General features: G+C 42.2%; 2 long non-coding RNA genes across 3 annotated transcripts in view; one reads left to right on the forward strand and one right to left on the reverse strand.

Moving 5' to 3' along the window:
* Positions 1-21843, reverse strand: part of LOC118160552 — a 78362-nt gene extending 56519 nt beyond the window's left edge. The window contains exons 1-2 of the long non-coding RNA XR_004747562.1: positions 21142-21843; positions 838-919 (exon numbers count right to left, since the gene is read on the reverse strand). This is a non-coding gene — a long non-coding RNA (uncharacterized LOC118160552). The remainder of the gene's footprint in view (positions 1-837; positions 920-21141) is intronic.
* LOC118160551 overlaps positions 1-23407 on the forward strand; it is a 165739-nt gene that overhangs the window by 118482 nt on the left and 23850 nt on the right. The window lies entirely within an intron of this gene.

Genomic DNA, 23407 nt, shown 5'->3' on the forward strand with positions numbered 1-23407 from the left:
CTCAGCTCCTAATATGATGTCCTACAGAAGGACCTGATTGGTACCTTACACAGTTAGATGGAGACTTAGCTGCTTTATCCTCCCAGTGTCTCTTCTCTTTAAGCCTCTAGAGGTGGCTTCTGAATTTAGGTCTATCTTCAATGTTCCTGAGATCACAATATTTCTTTTTAACATTTTTGTTGCCTCATTGTTTGTTTCCCTGATTACTCTCAAATCAATTCTCTTATTCTCTTTCAGGCATCGTGAGTGATGTCTCCTCTCTTTCCTCATTCTCTTGAATCTCTTCCTACCTGTATGTATAATACAGAAGTTTAGGATGGAAATTGATTTTTTTTCTCCATCTCTCCATCTTGTTTTTAATTTATCCCAGGCTACATCTAGCAGATTGATCAAGAGTTGACCCACATCAAACCTTTATCAACCAAAATGATGATTGGAACAATTGCTGTCTGGCAGACATCAAACATCCTGTCTGTACTTTATCCTGTTCTACTTTCGCTCTTTGCTGATATATGTAGTGCTGACTTCTTTGGGTAGAAAGGTAGGTACTACATCCACACAGGACATCTGTCTTTATCTCATGGACTCATGAGATATCATGAGCATTTATCTCATGGATATTATGACTTCCTTTTTAGCTCCTCTCATTCAGTCTTTTATTTTGGGTCATGATGGGTTTTGCAAATGCAAGCCATTTGCCACTGACTTTGTTTTTTATTATGAGTGACTTATGTTCTCAGTCCATCCCTTAAATTTTAGGGCAACACAACGTTTATCATAGTGACTAAATGATTTAAATCACTGTTGACACTGTCAGTTCTACATCTTTATTAATACCTTGGCTCCACAGGATTCAGACTGTGTGATGAACTCCAATAAATTTCTTCTTTAATGTTGTCAGAGCTTGAAATGGAAATGTCTGCAATAAGGAGAAGATGGAATTGTTAAGGTGTCATACTTACCTCTTTGGAATAAATGGTGCGTTTTTTTTTGTTTGTTTGTTTGTTTTGTTGTTGTTGTTGTTGTTGTTGCTGTTGCTGTTGTTGTTTTTAATCTTTGCCATCAGAAGTGATAAATGTTGCTGCAATTGCTTATTATAGTGCTGTATTGAAGCCCCCCTGGGTTCTCCCTTTGGTTATGTAGAATTATTAGGATAGGGCAATGACAAGTGTTTTATATTTTGATGTACAGAGTTAAAATCTCTGGAAAATAAATCAGTGCTTGCCCTTCCCATCCTGAGTATCTGCAAGAGTAGGGGAAGTTTCTCACTGAAACCAAGACCACTTTGTACTACAATGACAGGGAAAATAGTCCTTAAAGTAGGAGTAAATCGTATCTAATATGCTTCTGAGTGTTTATATATATACATATATAGATAGATATATTATTCTCTGAAACAGCTTAAGGTGGTCTCAGTGTAACTGGGAATCAGATTCAAAGAAATACAGCGGTGATAAAAAGAAATACCGTTCTTCATTTTTGCTGTAGATATTTGTATCTTTTCATGCAGTGTTTTAGTTTATGTGAAGGATTTTTAGTAGAAATCAATGAACATTAGTAATGATAAAGTAATATAAGAAACTGCATTTCATAAAATCATTTTTAGAGGTAAAATGTCAAAGTGTTGGTTTACAGGATTCACAATGCGGGGCAGTGCTAGAAAAGAAAGAAACTATAAACCATGCAGCCTCACTCGTCTCATATAATCTGCAAAGAAATCTAAATGCAGACCACTGACAGCTTTAAAATGGAGCAAAACATCTTTAGCAGTCTCACAAAACCAAGGGAAATGTCACATCTAAACCATAACCATAAAAAGGAGAAAAGAAGCTCTGAAAAAGCTGGGGATTTGCTGGATATTTTAATAGCTGGGTAGGGAAGATGAGAACTAAGCAGTATTTTATATCAGTTTAAAGAAGCAGTGCCACATTAAAGGGCAAGGGCCCCATTGGGAACTGCCACGGGAGAGGGAGCACCAGGGACCCCAGCACTCATCCAACTGCTGATCCAGTTGCTGGGCCGGTTCCTGGTCCAACTTTGCACAGAGTCTGAGTGCCCTGGTCTCTGCTCCTCCAGCCCTGCAGACATGCTGTCTTATGCCTGGCTTTGCCAAAGCTTCCCTCAGGAGGGAGTTTGAGACACCAGGCTCCCTGGGGCAGACTTAAAGCCTGCCATCTGCAATTTGGTCTAAGACAAGATATATTAGTCAGCACTTGATAAACCGTGCATGTAAACACCAGCTAGGGCTAATAGCAAGTGTGGGGCTCTGAGCTGCTGCATATTGCTTGGGACTCTAAAAGGCCCATTTTCGCTTCCTGATGTTCATGACCTCAAAGATCCCCATATTTTGCAGTCAAAAAACCTTATTGTAGCTACCTGATCTGACCTTCTAAAGGACGCAAGCCTAAGAAACTTATTAAGAGAGATGGCTGAGTTAATATTTCTTACAAGAGTCTGGTGCAAAACCTGTTCTATAGAACCTGAAAATTCATTGTCTACATGAGTTAAGAGTGAAAGCTATGACTAAAATTTAAACACCTTGCTTTTGCCATCTACGTGCCAATGAACCAAGCCCTGAAAGCTGGCACAGGCATCAAGCCTTCTGCAAGAAATATCTCTGCATTTGAAGTTGGATAACAGATGAAACAGTGAAAAGTTCTAATCAGAAATATATAATCCTAGATTTTGTACCAGTAAAATATCCTTTAAAAGGCTTCTGCTATTCAAGTTCACCAAGTTCTTGACACCACAGGCAGCTTCCAGATGAATTCCTACTTTCTTTTGCAGTTCCTGTTGCAATCTGGAGAAAATTGTGGCTTCCACCTTGGCTCCCCACAACTCCAGCAGTATTTCCACAGCATTCAGACAAGTGCAATAGTCCTTAGCATGAGCAAGGTACCTTAGTACCATACTATACTGTGAAGAAATATTTCATTACAAGCACGTAAAATACTCTGCTAAATTGTTCCATTATGTAAACTCTTTTAAGAAAAATATACCAAACCTCAAAACATGACATTAAAATAAATAGCAAATGTAGCTTAAAAAAGAAAAAGAGGAGGAGAGGGGAAATTAAATGTTACTGACTTTATTGAATGTCTCTATTCAAATATCTTGCATAAGCAGACATGTCACTTTAATCAGATAAAACCCACCAGGGAACATGGTAATTATTTGTATTACTTCTTGACAGCTATAAAAAGCTAAAATGTTACTGTGCAAATTCTGTCTGAACTATTTAAACAATTGAAAAATGTAATTTAACAGCTAAAACAAACTTGATTCAGGCTGATCTATCATCGACATGTGTGAGATGAACTCAGCTGGCTCTTTGAACAGGGAATAGAAATTAACTGCACAGTGTCCTCACCTAGTGTAGTTAAAACCTGATAGCAAATAAATCATAAAATCATAGAATCATAGAAAATTTAAGGTTGGAAAAGACCTTCAAGATCATGTGGTCCAACCATTCCCCTACCACCAATGTCACCCACTAAACCATGTCCCTAAGAACCATGTCCAACCTTTCCTTGAACACCCCCAGGGACGGTGACTCCACCTCTTCCCTGGGCAACCTATTCCAATGCCTGACCGCTCTTTCTAAGAAGGAATGTCCCCTAATTGTTTTAACTGTTGAAGGGTAGTGCTCTTTGTCCAATTCTTTGTTTTAATTCTTGAAGAGTAGGGGCATGACGTCTCCATTTTTCCACTCACCATGGGCATTGCCCGACTGCCAGGACTTTTCAGCTATGATGGAGAGAGGCTTGGCAACTCCATCAGCCAGTTCCTTCAGGACCCTGGGATTCATGTCATCAGGTCCCACAGACTGTTTAGATTCATCAGAATACAACGTATTCTGGTGGTCTCGAATGTGCTCTTCACTTACAGTGGGGGGGCTTTGATCTCCCAGCCTCCATCTCTGGGTTCAGGGAAATGAAAGACTTGGGAAGCCCGTCTACCAGTGCAGACGCAGGCGAAGAAGTTGATGAGTACCTCAGCCTTCTCCACGTCTGTTGTTACCAATTACTCAGCTATAGAAACTCACTCCTAATATAAGAAATTAGCCACCTATAATCACTTACACACTACTATTTTCACCCCTCAGTCTATTTTCACAAGTGTTAAAGGTGCATGGTGGCCCTCGGGGACTCCTCCGGCTCCCGAAGGGAGCTGTGTCCTCTCTTGTGCTGTTCCTCGAGGCTCTGTGCAGAAGGGCTGCCACCTCTCGCACAAGGGCTGGCAGATGGGTAAGAAGCACTCACACAATCCCTGAGAATTGGCAAGAGTTCTTTATTGCTGTGTGTTTGGTGGCTCCAAGCTAATGCTTGGGATGCAGCCTGAGGAACGACGAGTAGGGAACTCTCCGGGCCCTGCTGCGAAGCTGTTGATGTTCTCTGATGGCACAGAGCAAAGACCTGCCGGGGTTGTCCCAGGTCTGATGTGGCCGAGGTGGATCCACTTCCATGGGTTCCTCCGCCTCTTCTTGTGGACCCAGCTCCATGGGCTCCATGGTGTTTGGCAGGAGGACAAGCCAGTCCCTGCCTGGGACTGCCCATATGGGATGCTTTCCATCAGGAATATTTTCAGGCCAGGGTGCCAAACCAGGGGGTTGACCAGTTCCACATTTAGGCCCCATGCCGCTGTCCAGTTCATTTCCAGGCATGGATTCAACGCGGCTGTTTTTACGGCCATGGCTGGGTCTCACGTTGTATTCTGGCCAACAGGCACGCCTTAGCTCCCCATGGCTGTCTGCCTCACGCTCCCGCCTTCACTCCACACCACCACTGCACCCCTGGTTAGGCCCAGGCCCCTGTCGCTGTACGTCTGAGGGGCCAGCCCGTTCCCCGCATCGCTGCAGTGCCAGTGATATCTGTGATACGTGTCTGTGGGCCAGGCACTGGTGTCTTTTGTGCCGGAGGTGCTGTCCCTCTACCCATGACACATCTTCCTCTCGTTAGCTGCCATCCTTCTCGGTGCTTCCTCAGACTGCTTCGCTGTCCTCACACCGAGGAGGGCTGCCGCTCTCCTTGTTCCTTCTCTAGCCTTCTTCCTGCCACGTACGCTGGCTCTCAGAGGACCGTGTAGCTGAGCAAGTGGCGGGCCAGCTGCAGGAGGGGCTGTTTTGTAGGGCCCGGGGCAAAGGCAGGGCAGCAGTGGCCCCTGTGACCCCAGCAAGCCTCTGTGATGCCCAACATGAGTGGCCCAAAGGCAGCTGTGTTGGGAGCAGCCTGGAAGATGCCCTCACGTGGAGGAAGGAGGAGGGTTAGGGGGGCTGTGGGCCCCTTTTCTGGGGCTGGCTCCCCCAGGCCATTTGGCTTGCCAGAGAGAAAGGATGCCCCATGCAATCCTGCCTCAACCCATTTTTCTTCAGATCTCCAAGGGTTAGAATCTCTTGTTAACAAAAGAAATTACATGTATTTCATGTATTGTTTACAGACATTGTGAATTTTCCTCTGGATCTATTAATATTCTCAACTTCAACTATGTAAGCATCTGCAAATTTCATCACAAAGCTGTTTTCCTTTCCTTTGCATTAGGAGGCTACTCAAATTCAGCTCTAATGCTGTTCTTTCCAGTACTACTGCAGTCACTTTTCAATTGCATTTTGTTCTGCCATCCGTTACAATTTCACATTCTAGTTATAGCCCCAAATACATACATACCAGAGCAGCACAATAAAAGTAAATTTAAAAAAAATGCAGTAGTGCCCAGCCTTCTAAACTTCAGTGCAATGCATAAAAAATCAAATTAGATTATGACCGACATTTCCACAAGCTAAACAACTTGGAGAGCTCCACTTTTTAACAAACAAGGCCTCACCAATCTTTCTGGCAAGCTCCCCCAACTAAGTGTATACTAAGTAAAAGCTGAAAAATTTATGCACTCTACTTTTAGTCAGCTTAAATACTATTTTCTGTACTTGTGCTCAGTTAGTAGCAGTATTGTAACAGTTTAAAAAATATCAAAAGCAAATAATTGAGATTATGCAAAACATATCTAGACATCAACAGTTCTAAGTATAGCACATCATGTTCAAGTTTGTTACAATGATTTTAATTCCTTGGCCAAATACTATGTTACGAAAAATATTTTAAAGATTAGTTACTTAATGCAGGGTTTTAAAAACCAAGAAATTAGAAGCTCAGAAGACTTTGTATTAGCACAATGTAAACATAGGTGATGATCATTTCTATACTGAGGCCTTTGTAAGCACAGGCTGTCCTAAAGCTTCAGTTGACATTAGCCAGGGTGGTTTTCTGCCTTGGAAATTCCCAGAGAGTTGTAGCAACCAGGCTGCACCACCAGGACCGTTGGGGTGAGATTGCCTTGCATGGGCAGAGGGTGCTAGGAAAGGTAAGAATGAGGTTTTGCAATATTATTAGCATTATCAGGTCTACTTCAAGAAAAATGCATGAGAAGGAACAAGGCCAGGAGAGTGTAAAACTGCATGCCAGGACCAGTGGAAGACCCTGGGCTGTGGGCCTTCAGGAAAGCTGAGGCTTGCTGTCTCACCCACACAGCCAGCAGGACAGAGGCTCTGCAACTGAAACTCCAGGTTTTCAGCCACCAAGCGATCTTCCAAGGAAAGGACAGGCAAAAGATTTAATCTAATTCAGCCCTGGGGAAAGCCCTAGGCTAGCTATCACTCACAGGAAATACTTGCATTATGTTTTTTTTTTTTTCCTTAAGCACTAGCCTGCCTTATGCTTTTCATACTTGAGAATTATGACAATGCCAGGAAGCGTGGTGATTTCTGACAACATAATCTGCATAGCTGGCATTAGCACAAATGCTATTATCAGAACTCCGGTTCTGCTGATGTGTTACAGTTTTATTAAAAAGCCATCACGTAGATCATCTTAAAGACTTTCCCTCTTTCTACACGTTCACAGTATCTGCAGTGCTCTTCAATGCTTTGTATCTAAAACAATAATACAGAGATCTGCTTCCCAATTTTGCCCGGCCTAGATACCCTGGACTCATCTCACAACTTTCAAAAACTAGGGATTATCTTAGAAAATATCTAAATGTCTGAAAAAGGAAATAAGAAATGAGTCCCTCTAGAAGCAGTGGGATTAATAGAGCCCAGCTCTCTGAAGATTTGTCTTATTTCCCCTTAAGCTTCTTGCTGCCTTCGATTATTCTTGTTCTGCCATGTCCCTTACATTATTGCCATCACACAAGGAAAGCCTGTAATCACTTGCTAGCTGGACAGCCAAGTGTAGGCGCTATGCTACCTGGACAAGAGGCTCCATTTCAATTTCTGTGCCAGACTGCCTATGTCTCTGCTTTCAGCTGTTTCTTCATCCTCATCAGGATGAAGAGATATATCCTTAACAAACATCAGAGCTGCGGTTCCTGTACTTCTAATGGCTTCCTGCTTGCTTCCACCTGCTTCTAAGGACTACGGTATCAAAAGGATTAGGAAATAACTGCAAAACTTAGAAATCCTGCACTTGAGCTCTGTTTTTTTTTCAAGCAAAAGACCTGTCACACCTGGCATTCCAAGTGTTCTCTCCTTCCTGCTCTCATGTCTTTGCTATCACATTTTGGAATTTCATCTCCACCTGCAAACAGCTCTACCACTGCTGAACTGAAGCCTAAAACTCAGATGATGTAATTTAAACTCAGCAGCACTGAATAAGAGAGTCGTTGCAGACAAGGATACCATTCTCCCCACACCACCTCACTGTTTTAGGTGAAACTAGTATTTTTCTTCACTGTCCTCACTACCTAGTGGGCTGCCCCAGCATTGTAATTCACTGTGAATCACTGCTATTGGACCCAGAAGACATTCACCAAAGACACATAAGGAATCATATAGAAGAAAAGAAGCAGCCAAGGACTATTTCAAAGTGATTTCAGCAGGAAGGACCACTGAAACACTGACTTTCCCCACAACTAATGTAGGCTTATTGCTCTTGAAAGAGCAGCAGCTTGGCTCAGAGGTGTACCTGCTCGCAAATGCTCCTGCCTGTCTGGAGAAGCCTGGTGGGTACCTGGCAGGGGTTGAGGTTAGGGCTACTAGAGCTGATTGACCTATCTAGGAGAACTCAAGTGTTGTTTTGTTGTTGTTGTTTGTTTTGTTTGTTTTTTGCTTTCCTTTTTTTTTTTTTTCCTCCTGGTGGCAAATATAATCTTTAAATATCTTTAAATTCCTGCTGCCAGTCAGCTTGATGCGTCAGGGACAGGTTTTGTGTCAAGTTCCATTAGTGCAGTGTACTGAACTTGGCCTATTTGAAAGTTTTCTTTTCATCATTTTTTCATTTTGCAGCCTCTAGCCAGATGCTTGCAACACTGACATCTTCCTACCAACCCTCCACCACCTTCATGTGTATTAGATCTGTGCTTTTTGATGTGCTGTTTCCTGTAAATGTTCCAGTACGTTTGCTCCTTCTAATGACTTGCTTTTCTCCTTTGAACAACTTCTTCCTCATGTTGATTTCCTGGAGTACTTATCATTTATTGATGGATAGTTAATTATCACCAGGCAATAGATCTTGCTCAACTCCCTGAAAGCAGCAGCTGACATTTTGTGAGCCTCACACCAATGATCTTTCACAGTCACAGATACTCTTTGCAGCAGAGAATACACGAGTGTGCATTTAATCACACTGAATGAGTCCAGGATCCTTCCTTGCTTTTGGTTGCATCTCTGCCTATCTGCAAAAAGTCCTGATCGGTTTCTTGTCTTGTCTCTGTTTATTGAATGATTGATTGCAGGCACCAGCTCTCCTCTACAGACAGAACATTTCACCGTACCATCAAATTACTGATCACAGTTTAGTTTTGCTGTGTGGTTACAATCACTCATCAAAATTATCTATTGCCCCTGTCTGGATGCATCAACATCAAACCTCCTTGCTCTTCTTCTTTAATGTTCCCCTCTGAACACATTGCGCTTCTGTCTCTTCTCCACATGGCAACCCTTGCATGTTGACCCTAGGCCCTGCACACAGACCAGGCAAAGTGTTTTTTGGCAGCTGGAGGCTGGGGAAGGAGTGGGAAAACTCAGGGTTGTTTTAAGATCTGGTATCCCTGCAACCACCGGGCTTACCTCCATTTCTGCTGCCTCTGCTCCCTGCCTGCAAAACCCAGGCCATGTGACATTTTCCAGGAGATCCACATTTACAGACACATACAGACAACCATACAGCTTCCCGGTCTACCCCCACAGTCCATGCCACACACACAAGCCATGTACCAGGACGTATCTTTGCTGCTGCTAAGACTTATTTGGATCATGTGTCTGTCTTTCCTTTAGCAGAGGTCTTTGCTTTGCTATCAAAATGCAGGATAAGATGTCTAAGTGATAGATGCCAAAATGGCAGAAATTGAGTACCTTCCAAAAGCTGAAGGCAAGCCACTGTCAAAATGTATTTTGCAGTTAAAGATGATTAACATCAATTTATGGATCCTACGGTGAGCAAGTGAAACAAGATAGGAATATTGATGCTGATGGCTGCTGTTTCATAAAGCTGTGCCCAAGTTTGGCTGCTATTCCACAACTGCTGACTGTGATGGAACAGCTTATCAAACCAAATCGGAGGTCATCAGGAGAAATGCCATTGCTCTGATATCAGCTGGGACAGTCACTGTGGTTTTTAAACAAAGTGAAAAAGTTCCCTGAGTGAATCAACTGATAACAGATAGGACATTACTCATAGTTTTACACTTGGCAATTGAACTGGTGCTTCATACACTGTATATTTGATTAACTCCTCTTTGCTGGTGTCCTGCCTAAATTCAGAGCATAGGACATTTTTTTTTAAGATAAGAATTTGTCCTGTGACTTTGCAGCACTGTTTCCTTCCGATGCAAGAGTGATCTTACCAGCAGAAGTATACGTGCTGCTTAGGCCTATTGCACTGCAAAAGGGTTGGTAGGTGTGCAAAATTTCTGCCTGTGCATGAATGAGAAACGCCTGTTTAATCCTAAGAAGGTGTTGTTTAGACTTTATTATGTCGATTTTTTTTAAAAAAAAAAAAACATCTCTCTAGTTCTTGCTGTGTTGGACATTGATGTGGCACAGCTACTTGGTACCAGAAACCTCTGACGTGGACTCTCTACCGCTCAGCATTTGAGCCTGTTTATACATTTGTGCTTGTAGCAGTCAGGTGAGAAGCCTTACATATGAGACTAGTCCTATACTCGTACTACAGGTGCATGTGACTACCAAGTCACACGTTGGGTTTTTATCTCTCAACATATGGCCTCAGCCTGCTCCCATTGAACTTAGAGGAAGATTTGCCTTCTGCTGGATCAAAAGGCTTTGCCTGGAATAATAGCACCAGGGCTGGCCTCTAATTTACACAAGCCCCGCCAGCTACAGGAATGTACCTCTCCCAGATTTGGGCATGTCATTCACTTCTTTGTTGCCAGTTCTCTCCCCTCTCTCAATTAAACTGTTTGTTATCTATGTCACACCTTAGGTTTCATGCACTAGCAGATGTTAAAAAGATTGATTCAAGCTTTTACTCTGTTTCATCTTTAACCCAGCTCCCTCCTTTGATCAGTATATCCAGGTGGAGTCTGGGTCTTACTGGTTCTATCTGTGCCTAACCTGTCCCCTTTCACATGCCACCAATGATTTTGTCCAAGCCCTTGCTGCCCCTCACCTTGATCAGCCACCTTCTCCTGTGACTTTCACAACTACAGTGCAGACTCCCTGAGGTTGAGTTAACAGTCTGAAGAGATTGTCCTAGCATTTGTTCCTGGGAAGATGTTGTCCTGTCCCCGCATTGGTTCTCGCTCTTCAAACGCAGTCCTCAAGGAGCAGCCTTTAAGGACTGCCCAATTTCTCTGTGCCACATGCGTTTGTGTCAATCCACACCTGCCCTACAGCCACATCGCTCTGCCACCTTCAGTGCCTTCCTCGTCTACGCCCAGCACAGGTATCTTAATGTTATCTCTTGCCTGCCTTATTCTTTTCAGTCAAAAAACTGCCTTTGCCAACTCATGTCCTTTAGCTCCCTCTTAAAATCTTTAATGTACTTTAATGGGCAGCAGAAAATGTTACTTATCTACTAGACGGGTGCTCTGAGGCTACAGACAGAGTGCATCCATCTCCCCTTGCCAGCTAGAGTCATGTTCGGGGCTCTGCCATAGCCAGTGGAGGGTGTGTCAATTTGTTTTGGGGAAGTCTCTTTTAGGCACCTGTCATGGAATGGCAGGATGAATTATGCTCCATAGGACTGTCTGTTGATTGTGATGTTTACAGCTAGCTTAAGCTACATACTTAGCTTTTAGAGGCCTGAAACAGCAGCTGTTACAGCTCATTTTCAGCTTACTGCCTTGTCCATTTTAGGGGCCCTCCCTGGAGCGAGCAGCCCCACACACCTTTCTTTTCATGCCTGCTGGGATCAGGGGTGTCAGGGTGGAGGGGAGAGCCATAGGTAGCTTCCCAGTCTGTACACTGGTGAACAAGGAATGAGGTCCACTTCTAGTCCTTGGGCAGAGGGGCTGGGAGGGCTGAGAGCAGGGACTCTGGCACGGTTGCTGCAATGATGCTGTGCTGGCCCCTGGACCAGCTCCTGTCTGTGCGCTTGGTGAAAGCAGGACCCTTGGCACCTGGCAATTAGTGCTGGATAAACAAGCAGGGTCATTTCATGCATTGCTCAGAAACCCGTGCCCTAAATCCCACACCTCTGAGGGGAAATGAGCCTTTGTATGACAGCGGAGAATACAGTGGTCTCCTCCCACACATACACAAGGATAAGCACAAAAGTAAGGAGAGCAAAGGAGGGCCTGTGACGTTCTGATATGCAGTTGTTTCTCTGGGTCACTCTGCCTGACCCAGAAGAGCTAAACAGAGCAGATAGCACAACAGTAGGATAACCTGCAGGGTGTATACATTTGATTCCACATCACTGCGTCTCATCAATGGTGAATTTAAAGTCAGCACAATTTACTGGTTTTCCCTTAAAATTGAAAGATGCTGACCTCATTGGTCAAGGAAAGGAAGCAAAATTAGTTCATGCCATAGCTCCCGATGCAGGGATAAAAATAACTTGAGAGGGTTTATGCATTTTATCCACAAACGAAAGGATAATTCTGTAGTCAGAGAAAGAAAACCCTTGCAAAATGAAGATCACTTATGCAAAACAGTTCTGAGGATTTGGAAGGAAATAATTTCATGTCCTATCCTTCAATAAACAATAGGGAGATCACAAAGCTGAGAGAGAATTTCTTCTGTCACGCATTTGGTCAATCAGGGCAGATGTGATCAGAAGATTTCTGGACAAAACCAAGCTCTTGGTTTTGGCTGGAACTGTTGATGGACAAAAAATAATAGGGTTTTATCAATAACATAAATATATATATATGCAGAGACGTATACAAACCTAATCTATAAAAATGTGCACACATTTATCTCTGAAATCCAGACTAAATCCCATCTGAAGGTTTGTAATTTATTTTACAGAGGGAATGAATCACAAAAAGTAAGCTTATGCATAGAATATTATATTTGCAAAGAACACAAAAGCTGTAGTCCTTATCTAGCTAAACAGTTAAAGATATACTTAAATGCCACATGGAACAGGGTCCTCTGTAAGAATCAGCACAGACATGGAAGTTTTTTGCCCACTTTTAAAATTATAGGTGGAGTTTTCTCACAAGAAATTTTTCAAGTGGCAAGTGTATATAAACAAAATAACAATGAACGGATGACTTTAAAATCCAGTTCCAATTTTCCATAAATGCTAACATAAAGCAACTTTCCATCTTAAGTATTCCTATTTCCATCAACAATTTTATTGCTGAATTCACAATGGTAAATTCTTACTGGATTTCAGAGCCTTGATCTCATCCTGAGACGTGACCAAGTTCTTACTAAGCAGATCCATCAGTAATCAGTATTTAGACTTGTGGAGGTGGGATACTATTTCCCCAGTTTTGGAACAGTTTGACTTTTCAGGCCCTCCTTGCCTGCTCTCTCTTCCCTTATTGTTTCGTGGGTATCACAGTCATAGGTATCACCACTTCCTTCACTGTCCAAAGCACGTGTGTGTGCCTACAGGCACATGGTCATCTGAGTAATTTTTAAGTTCAGTTCAGTTCTCCGGCTAGACAATACTTTTCAACTCTGTGCTCTATTTCCAGTACTGCAAAGTGGTCACTAAAGTCCTTTTTAGATTTTGAAATGTGGGAAAAATGTTTGCTTTTAGGCTGTGCCTCACTTCATGTGATTGTGCCAAGCCAAGATGCACACTATGCATATTTTCACCTCATAATCATGATCCCAAAGAACTGCCATCACACTCGTTGAAAGAGGAGAGACTTGTGTGACCTGACCAACAAACCATCAATGTGACTGATAAGCTGATCCTACCTGCCCATTCTTTTCACTCTGCTGTTATCCCACTTTCTGCTACAGAAAAATAATATAATAAGGCAGTTTCGATAACAAATCAGAACAAATAAAACTCTTCAGCCATGAAAACCAGACTGGACCCTTGTGCTAAACTTTCCTAGGGATGATTTAAGTATACCAAAATTCAGTCTTGTAGTTATGGAGAAGGAATGCATAAGACAATCCAGCACAGATCCCTTCAAATAAACAAAGAGCATGATTTATGCATCAAGTTTTGAGGGATCCTGTCTTGAGATATTAAAGGATGATCCCCTCCACAGTTTAGAAATTACTTTTTTATATGACAGCAAGAGCTGTCCCTGAAATTTCAATCTTCATTCCCAAAATTGCGCTTTCCAAATGTATACAGCACACTAGAGAAAGTTATGAATATATTTGAAATACAAGTTGCAGATAAAAAAACAGGATCCTGTCTGCTCATAGCTATTAAAGAGAGCATCAGATTCTTTTTTTTGGATGCAGATAGCTATCCTTGATGTCCTGACTAAATAAGTAATTATATTCTGTCCACCTGGCTTCCCTGTGGGGCTTCAAATTAAAACAATACTTAATCTCCCCTAAGTTGTGTGACAGTATGCCTGAGTTCCAGCTAGGAGACTTTACATTTCTGCAGTAGATGAACTAATTACCATTATCCCCAGTGCCTGCATAATCTGAAGTAAAAATATCTCTGCTTCTTCTGTGTCTGCACCTTCTGGATCCCCGAAGAAAACACTATTTCTTAACTTGAAAAAAGTCTTTCAAGTCCTATCACATTGATGTTCTTCTCTTTCCCCTTTCCCTCACCCCTAGTTTTCAGGCAGAGATTTTTAACTATTTTATTATTAATCTGGAGTACAAAGACTTTTTAAAAGCTTGAGCGCTGACAAAATGGCTTTCTCTACGATCACTTGGTTGCCTCCAGCATGTAGCCGCAGTGTCACCATGAGCCTAGCCACTGCTGTACCCTCACCAGGGCTCTCCACATGGAGCAGGGTGTGGGAAGGTACCCGTGGCTGCCGATCCCAGAGCAAGCATGTGGCCTCCTCTAGCAACACAAACGTGAAGTGAGGGTTGACGTTAGCTCAGTGCAGCTGTGGACCAAATGTTTGTGTTTCATCAAGTCTAATTGCTTACAATACTCAGGCACAATATGCAGAAAACACCATGAGTTTGTTTCAGGATCACATGGAAAGAGAGGGTCAGGGGAACGACTGAGTCGTCAGAAGTGTGCCTTCTGCCTTACAGGAATTAATGTCTCTCCATATCACAGCTGTAGGATTAGTTACCCTTTTTCTGGTCTCTGCATGTACACTCTCAGGAATATCCTTGCATTTATGCTATCCATGCCTAATTGCCTAATTGCATAATTCTCTTCCTCTTAAATGAGGATCCAATTACAACTTTCTGTGTATGCCAACTGCTCTTACCCCTTGGCAAGTTTGGTGGTTTCCCTTTGAGAATCAGCAACCAGTGGTATACAGTGGCCAGCCAAAATTATTGAAACAGTATTTATTACTCATACAGCAGGAGGAACACATTGCTAAAGAAAGCCATCGTTCAAAATAGCAGCAGTTTACGTGCGAGTCTAATTCAGCGAGAGCCCAGACATCAGTGATGCCAACTGAGAAAGGCCTGTGTTAACCAGCTGCCCTCAGGTACCTCTGGTTCCAGCTCTAAAGTTCAGAGGGACAGAAGTGCTCAAATGTCCAGGTAACTCTTGAAAATGGGAGTCAGATCCAGAGTATCTGGATCACCTGGAAATATTCTACCCAAGACTGCAAGTCAGACTAATCTGTGTCTCTACTGAATGCATAGAGAGCATGTGCACACATATGTACCCTCGCTCCACCTCTTCTGCCTGATAAAGTTAAGATAATGTTTAAATATCTTTGTTCTCTTTTAATTAATGATTTCATACCTGATTGGGTATTTCCAGTCTGAAGTTTTCTCTTTCAAAGCAGGATAACCTACAGAGCTATGATTTGGTTGTCCCTGCCTCCATATTAACAGAAAAGAGATTTTTGTGCACATGAATAACGTGGTTTTCGGCCAGAAACACTGCTTTGACACTTTGTTGAAAAAATACTCCCTATGTAGTTCTGAGACTGGTAGCAACCTCTGGCTGTGGATTTGCACTACCAGGTCAAAAACTCTCTTTCTGTCAGTCATTTTTCTTCTATCCTGGTGCCTCAGTGTGCGCACAATTTTTTCCCTGCTATTGCAAATTGTTGAACCTTCAAAAAATTAATTGCATATACACTGGTGATCACTTCCATAGATGGAGCCTAAGGCAAAACACATAGATGAAATAATACACATCTTCCTCTGACATTTTCTGGCTAATGCTATGCATGAAATTACAAATAAAATCACCAGGACCAGCTGCTCATTTAATCTGTGCCCTTCCAATCAGACCAGCTTTTAGTCTCCTTCCTCCAAAGTTTTCTCAGTTCAGGCAGAATTTCTGCAGACCAGAGTTATTCAAATTATATGAACATTTCATTTCACAGTTGTTTCCAACAATCTACATGCAGATAATCTGTGTATTCTTTCTTTTTGCTGCTCCTCAACCTCTACATTTGTGTTCACGGGGCTTTGTTTGCCATGCACACTCCCTTAGAAGAAGATGTAGAGACTTCTGCAAATATGGTACAGGCTCAAGCAGTACCTCTTTGTGCTAAAGGGATCCTCTCAGACACAGGACAGGTGCAGCTCTGGGTCCCCGAAGCTCTGTTGCTATTGGGAATGAAAATATAGAAACATTATCAGGATTCAGGGACAAGAAGCAGAAAATCTTTTAACTTCAGTAGACCTCAGTGCCTGGAACTTCTTCTCATTTGTCATGAAACAGTTCTCTTGAAGAACAGTCCAAATGGCAGGGCGGGAAGCCTAGAGCTGCTATCTGACCTATCAGCACTGAACAAGATCTGATGCTTAGCGAAATAAAGTATCTCAGCCAGACCAATACTGAATAGGGCAAAATCTTGCCCTAGTCATCCTACCTTTCCAGGAGCTAACCTAATACTTTGAAATGTAAGATTTAACTCATATTCTTGCATAATACAGGATCCATCATGCATAATAAGGGATCTAGGTCTTTTAGATATTATTTTTTTCCTCAATCTATGTATTATCCATCAATATTGCTGGTATGAAGGCTCACTGTAAAAGATGGATTCATTCTATGTGAAGGAAAAACGTCATATTTTTTCTGTACCACTGAGCTGCATTAATATCTCGCCTTTCCCCACTAAAATAATATTCACCCTGAGAGCAAAGGTCTTTATGAAATGAGTATTGAGAAAGAACATATCCTACCTGTAATTTCTGAAGTAAAATGAGTAGGCTGGTTTAAAGCATTTTGAAAATAAATATGAAAAGTTAACCTCACATGCCATATCTGAGCTGTTCCTGTGTTATTCCAGTTGAGATAATTTACAAAACAAGCAGTTGCAATGGGATACTGCAGCATGATATTAACTCATGTGAATGCATTATAATAGTCAAGTATTTAATCACTTTTCAATTCTTGTTAAACAAAGAACATTTTCCAGCATTGTCTGAACTGCGCTCGCTGTAGTCAATGGGTGTTCAACTCCTTTACATGAGAGAATTGAGTTCACCACCCTGCATAATGAAGACCTACTGTATTTTAGTCTATAACTCAGCAGGTGATTGAATATTATCTGCTTCACAGAAAAAATACAAGTAAAATGAGCTCTTCAGCTGTAAATAATTCAGTCATAAAAGAGAAAGCTAATGTTTTTCTTAGGTAACAGTCTCAGCTCTGCTGCACGGTGCACTGATTCTCCCTAGCCGGTTCTGGATTTCGTATCACCAGCCACCCAAAAAGGGAATATTAGTGAGGCCCTTGCTAAAAGTCTCTTTACTAAACTAAGCGTGGAATGTCACATAAAGAACTTGGAGCAGAACATGTCCCTTCTTCATTTTCTTCTCTCTAGCACAATGAGAAGAAAGATGAGCATTGGAATAATCTTCTTTATCATCTTGTAATAGCTATTGCTTCCTTCTCTTACCCCACTCCCAAAACAAATCCATATGGTCTAGGAATCCAGGAAATGCTCTCACAGGCTTAGCAGACTTTGGTTTCATATTTATAACATAAAATTAAGGTCTATGATCATTTTTTCTTTTTAGAATATAGAAAATACATAAAAAGCATTGGACATCAAAGTAATCAACTAATCCCTTTATCCAGAGCCATTCAGATCAATCATTAAAACACCAGGAGGTTCTGACAGATGCCACCATGACAGATTTCTCTCTCTCCATGTTGTTTTCATTGTCACACATTTTTTGATTTGGGTCATAATTGCATTTGGGCTTTCAATGACATGTAGTCCAACTACCTCATTTTGAATGTTAATTTCCTGAAAATGATTGAAAACTAATCCATATTTTTAATCTGTGGCAGGTGCTTGGCTACAACAATCTCCTTTTGTTGTTGTTGCCATTGACACACAATATGTGATCCAGGAAAATGTCTGTTTCCCATGGCTATCTGCCCAACGCCGCCTTTGTTAAATAACTGGTTTCACCTAGCCAGATTTTGAATGTTTGCAATCATTTACTTGTAATGCTACGTATTGCCTGCCATCGTTTTGTAAAGCAGCTCTTCAAGCATTGTCAACCTCCTCGTGTTAGCACTTTGGTCTGTAGGCAGCCTACCCTGCGGTGCATTATATCGTGATGACACTTCCCCAAAACCTTTCAAAGAGCCCATAAAATAACATGCGCAATCTCTGTGCTGCCATTTACCTGAAGCACAGCATACAGCTGTCCCAGGCAGAGGTAATAGTTCTGGTTTAGAAAGTTGAATTAGCTTTTTCACAGTATATTGACAACTTTTCAGCAGGAAGCTTAAGTCTCTGTGCCGTTGAGTAGTATAGATGTGCCCCGTAGAGTCCAATGTGGCTTCATACTGACTTGAGGTTTCGTATGCATTTGAATGCTTTCCTGGGCTATTTAAAACACTTTCATTGCACCCTACTGGTTAAAATCCAGCCACGACAATCCTGGAGATGGAAGAGGATGTTGTTTTAAAACACTTTACACTCTCCCTGCCTGTTAGAATTTTTGAAATTGTTGTTGTCAGTCTGTTTCTCACAGGCGAGGAGTGAAAATACTTTTGCCTAGTATCTTTCTCCTCTTTTACTGGACTACCTCCTTTCCCATCTCTCCAAGATTTCATACTTATTTCTAGTAGAGAGCTGCAATTTAAAGTCCTTTTAAATAACCTGCTTTCACACCAGATGACTGCAAGTGGTAGAACTTCTTATATTTGTTCCTAGGGACATGCAATTTTTCAAACAGTTTGAGTATTTTTGATCACTTCATTTTTAAAGGGCAATCAGGAAGACTGATTGTTCCAAGCTAATTGCAGGTAGAGAAAGGAGGAAGGGCAGCTGAGTTTTAATGATGGAGAAATACCCTGATCCCTAGATTTACTTTCATCATGATAATGCACAAGGTTTGGAGTCTGATTTGGCAAATTTGATCCTGTACAAGAGATTGTACAAACTGAGTCCAACTTGGCATGAATATATAGGCAAAGTCTTGGTGTTCAATGATGTCTTTGGAGGCTGTTTAAAAAAAAAGCAGACACAGCTTTCAGGATATGCTTCAAGCTTTCCCCAGGGGCAGGATCACCACAGTTGGAGACAGCTTTTGAGAACATGACCTCTCCTGTGGACACATCCAGACCACAGTTCTAGAAGCTGCAGAATGGACACTGGTTGTACCTGGAGCGGGGTTTCCCCTCACATAACCAGCCAGAGTGACAGCCTTGTGTGCCTTCTCTGCTTTCTTTGTGTTAGCACAAGGGACGCTCTACAGGGGGATGCCACATTGCCTTTCTATGCAAAGCCAACAGGATGAACCAAGAACAGGGTGGTCAGAACTTAGGATTTCTTTGTTGTGTTTTCAGATTTGCCATCCATCGTGAAAGAATGAGAAGAGCTATTTAAGAGGTGTAAGAGGAAGAGTCTGCCTCTCTTCTCCCACATCTGCTTCAGCAGGTACGTGAAATGGCTTCTCTGGCCCGGTGAGGCTGTTTGGGTACATGTCGGGTACATGCTGCATGCCTGCCTCCGTCCAGCTCCCTGGGGCTGTCACAGAAGTCTTTATCTTCTTGACATGATTCTTGTACTGAAGCAGAAGAGGCATTAATATGTATTTAATGTGCAAATACTAGTGTGATAGTGACAGTATTGCAAGTGACCTCATCAGCGAGGCGAAGTTACTGTCCAAAAAGAATAGGTTAATAGAGTTTCCACTATAAATGTATCGATCTGAAATAGGAGAGATCTGTGGGAAAGGTGGACAAGGAACACACCATAAATCTTGATGAGCTGCTGCAATCACGCACTCATAAAGCAAGATCTGAACCATTATCTTAAAGAATCTGCAGAACCTATAAGGAAGATGAAAGTTTTTGATAACAAATTTTGCGTATTATTTAGATTATGGTTATAATACGCTGGCTTTGTAGTTTTAAGATCTATAGGCAAGGAGGCTATAGACCAACATTTGGCCAGCCAGTAAAAGGATTTCCTTCTACAGGCTTGGCACACTCATAGAAGTCTATGTGTGACCATGACCAACATGAGTGGACCAACAGTGCAAAGATCTTTGTAACCTGTAGGATACGCCACCTGACAAAATACTGCCAAACAAACCAAGAGTGGCACTGTGTGACTGCATGATGCAGCCTTCCATGGCAGCAGATCTGACTCATTTCTCTGTCTTCTTCACTCACACCCAGTGCCCCCAAGTTGTCTTAATGTGCACCACTGCAACCAGTGACTATAAGTATTGCTATGACTTCATCCATTGGGCAGCAATAGCACTGATTTCTGTAGTGATGCTCTCTTACAGTTGTGCTGTGCTATCTACTAGAGATTTCTAAACTATATACTAGGGATAAAGCAAATAGGAGGGAGGAAAGCAGATCTGGAAAAGCAGATACATGTTATCTGTGCTCTTGGAGATCCTGAAAATGTGATCTTGATACTTTTCTAAGGCTTCTCTGGAGCATAAAGGTTTTCCTTAAGCAAAGAAAATATTAAACTAGAAGGCTATGTCATTAAGTCGCTACAAGGTATAGCTCTAGCTAAGCAAGGCCTTGGGGTAGATTTTTACTTGCACTGAATTTCTCATAAGGTTTTATTATGCTTTTATTTTAAAGGAGCTCTGCCTGTGTGTCTGAGCACAGGAGAGGAGGGAAACTGGCTAACTTCTCTGCAGTTCAGGGTTTGGCAAAATGGGTTTGTGATTTGCAGATGTTTGCTATCTCTTGCAACATCTTAATGATACGGCTCACTGAGCTCTGCCACTTGCCCCTGAATTTCCCTCCCTTTCTTCCCCTTAGCTTGTTTTCACCTCATTCAATAACTATTAACATAATACTGTTGTTAGAAGCCAGCAGGGGCTCATTGCTGCTCTCCTACAGCCGCTCTCTACCCTGATATAGGCACCTGTCTGCATAAATTGAGCTGGTAAAGAGAAGGCAATTTTCAGAATGCAAAGATTTCAGGAGCCAGATTTGTGCCTGATGCAAATCAGCATAGCTCTGTGCCACGGAGTTTTGCCAGCAGTGACTGGTTTACCCTAGATGAGGACATGCTGAGATTAGGAAGTCCTCAAGGCAATTATTTCTTATTTCCTTTCGCCTTTCCTTGCGGTGTCTCCAGAGCTGCCATCCCCTCGAACACCTGGGCACAGGCTTGCACAAAAAACAACCTCGTCCAGCTGTGCCTACTTACCTTTAGTAGCACAGACTCAACCCTGCCTCTCAGGAGTGGCTCTTCTCACACTTCTGTGTAGTCTGGACCCTTGAGGGGCTCTGCTGAGTAATCCTGAGAGTTTCACGTGGCCCTGATATTAAATGCCTTTTGGAGCACTGGTTATTTAAACCCACCACTCGAGCCCCAGCTCAGCAGATGACTAATGCACATGATTCATTTTTAGCATGATGATTCAGGAGGGCTGCAGCAAAACCCACATTGAGGTGTTTCTTTTGCTTTTAATTGCTGTTTTGGGGAGCCAAAAGATCTTGCGGAATAAAAATAAAATAAAAGGCAAGCATCCATGTTAACCTCAGCAGCGTCCAAATTCTAGGTTTTGCTTTTTTGGGCTGTGACAGTGTAAGCTATGGTAGCTGGGTCTGTGGCTGGATATTAAATAGATGATATGGTGATACAAACAAGTGATCCAGTATTGCAATCCAGAGCCAACTGCGTTTCGCTAGAGAGGAAGGTGGGCCAGATTCATCCGTTGTGCAATTCCTGGCCTTTCTTTCTCCAGATTTTCCATTTATTTTTTATATCTGCCAAGAGGGTAGTTTAGAGAACGTTACGCTGTCATAACATTGTATTCCACTGGCAATATTCCTTAACGGTAGAAATAATATATAATCGGCCATACATGTATGCATTAATATATTAGCTGCATAGCTTCATCACTAACTTTTTTACATCCGACAACAGTCATGCCTGGCTGCCTCATTACCTGAGCTCCAAGATGTGGATTCCTTTCTATTACATTCTTGGGGTCTGTGTTATTTCTATAATAGGAACTGGTGATGTTTTTGTCAGAAATCCATGGGTTTTATTGCAAAGCCTATAATTTTTGTACAATGAGATTTTCAGAGGACCAAATGGTACCTCAAACAGCGCGTTGATTTGGCTAGCAAAGGGCGAACTGCTGGCATGCTCACCACTGAGAGGATTTTAAGGACACCTAAAAATACCACAGTCCCCATCTCTAGCTGCACGTGCTCAGGGTCTCCAAGAATAAGGCTTTGCTTCAGGGTGAAAAGTCTGATAAACAGTTTTGGGCACCTGTTGCATCCGTGGGAGTAGTGTTACTCTCCAAGAAGAGCAGCTTTCAGTGGGAAGGAAGGACATTGACAAGAGTCAGAAAATGTTTGGTGTTTTTTTGGCTCAGTTTATTTTTTTATTTATTTATTTTTTGGTAAAACAATTTGAAAAACAAGTCTTCACTAATGGTTGAGCAAAAATGAAAAGCCCAGAGAGGCAGCTGCCCAGCTGGCTTGAGGCAGGGTCACAGCTACTCATTGGGAGTGTGTATGATTCAACGTAGTGCGCCAAGTCCCACCAGTCATTCACTGTTACAGACCTAGATTCGGACAGGTGCTTGAACATGGGTCTAAAAGAGCAAAACCACACGTCACAGTCCTGCCTGTCAGGGTCACAATCTTGCTGCTGAGAGCCAGCTGCGGAAAGGGTGGTGATGGCTATGAAGAGCAAAAAGCAGCCCAGGGAAAAGTGTGTGATGTGTACTCGAAACGTTTGTGCTAGAAGGATACAACGCCAGGGGAGGTAACAGTGCAGCTGAAAGAAAATAAATTGATCAATAGGGGAGACCAACAACTTTCGTCTGTCTCCGCAAAGCATTGACTGACATCTGCTAAATGGCAGTGCTAGTCAATTTGCAGTCTGAAACAAATAGCTACAAACAACGTGTACATACGCAGAATGAATGGATGACTTTCTTCTGTACTTCACAAAGGTGAAGTGTGGGACTGTGGAAGGGGGTGACATTGGTAAAGGGACTAACTTTGGTGTGATATAGAAAAATGAACAGGAGAGGGAAAGAAAGGGAATTGGGAGAAATGGAGCAAGAAGAACATTATTTTGTGTAAATTAAATTTAAATAAAAAAGGATGACACTGGCTCTGATCTTGTCATGCTGAGGTATTTTAAGGCCAACAGTAATAAGAGAATTATATATAAAGTGAGTGCCCCAGCAATGCCAAGTACACCTTCCCTCTTTTCTAATAATGCAGCTGCTGATGCACATTTGTCATGAAGACAAATAAACACCCTTCATATTGACCAAAAAATTGGTAGCCTGGGTCACTTAACACCTTTAGAGCTCATCTGCATCAAGGTGAGGAACAGTGAAATCTACTAGGAAGAGAAGGAAAGAAGGAAGGAAGGAAGGAAGGAAGGAAGGAAGGAAGGAAGGAAGGAAGGAAGGAAGGAAGGAAGGAAGGAAGAGAAGGAA

Source organism: Oxyura jamaicensis, chromosome 1 (genome assembly GCF_011077185.1).
Source record: "Oxyura jamaicensis isolate SHBP4307 breed ruddy duck chromosome 1, BPBGC_Ojam_1.0, whole genome shotgun sequence".
Classification (NCBI taxonomy): Eukaryota; Metazoa; Chordata; class Aves; order Anseriformes; family Anatidae; genus Oxyura; species Oxyura jamaicensis.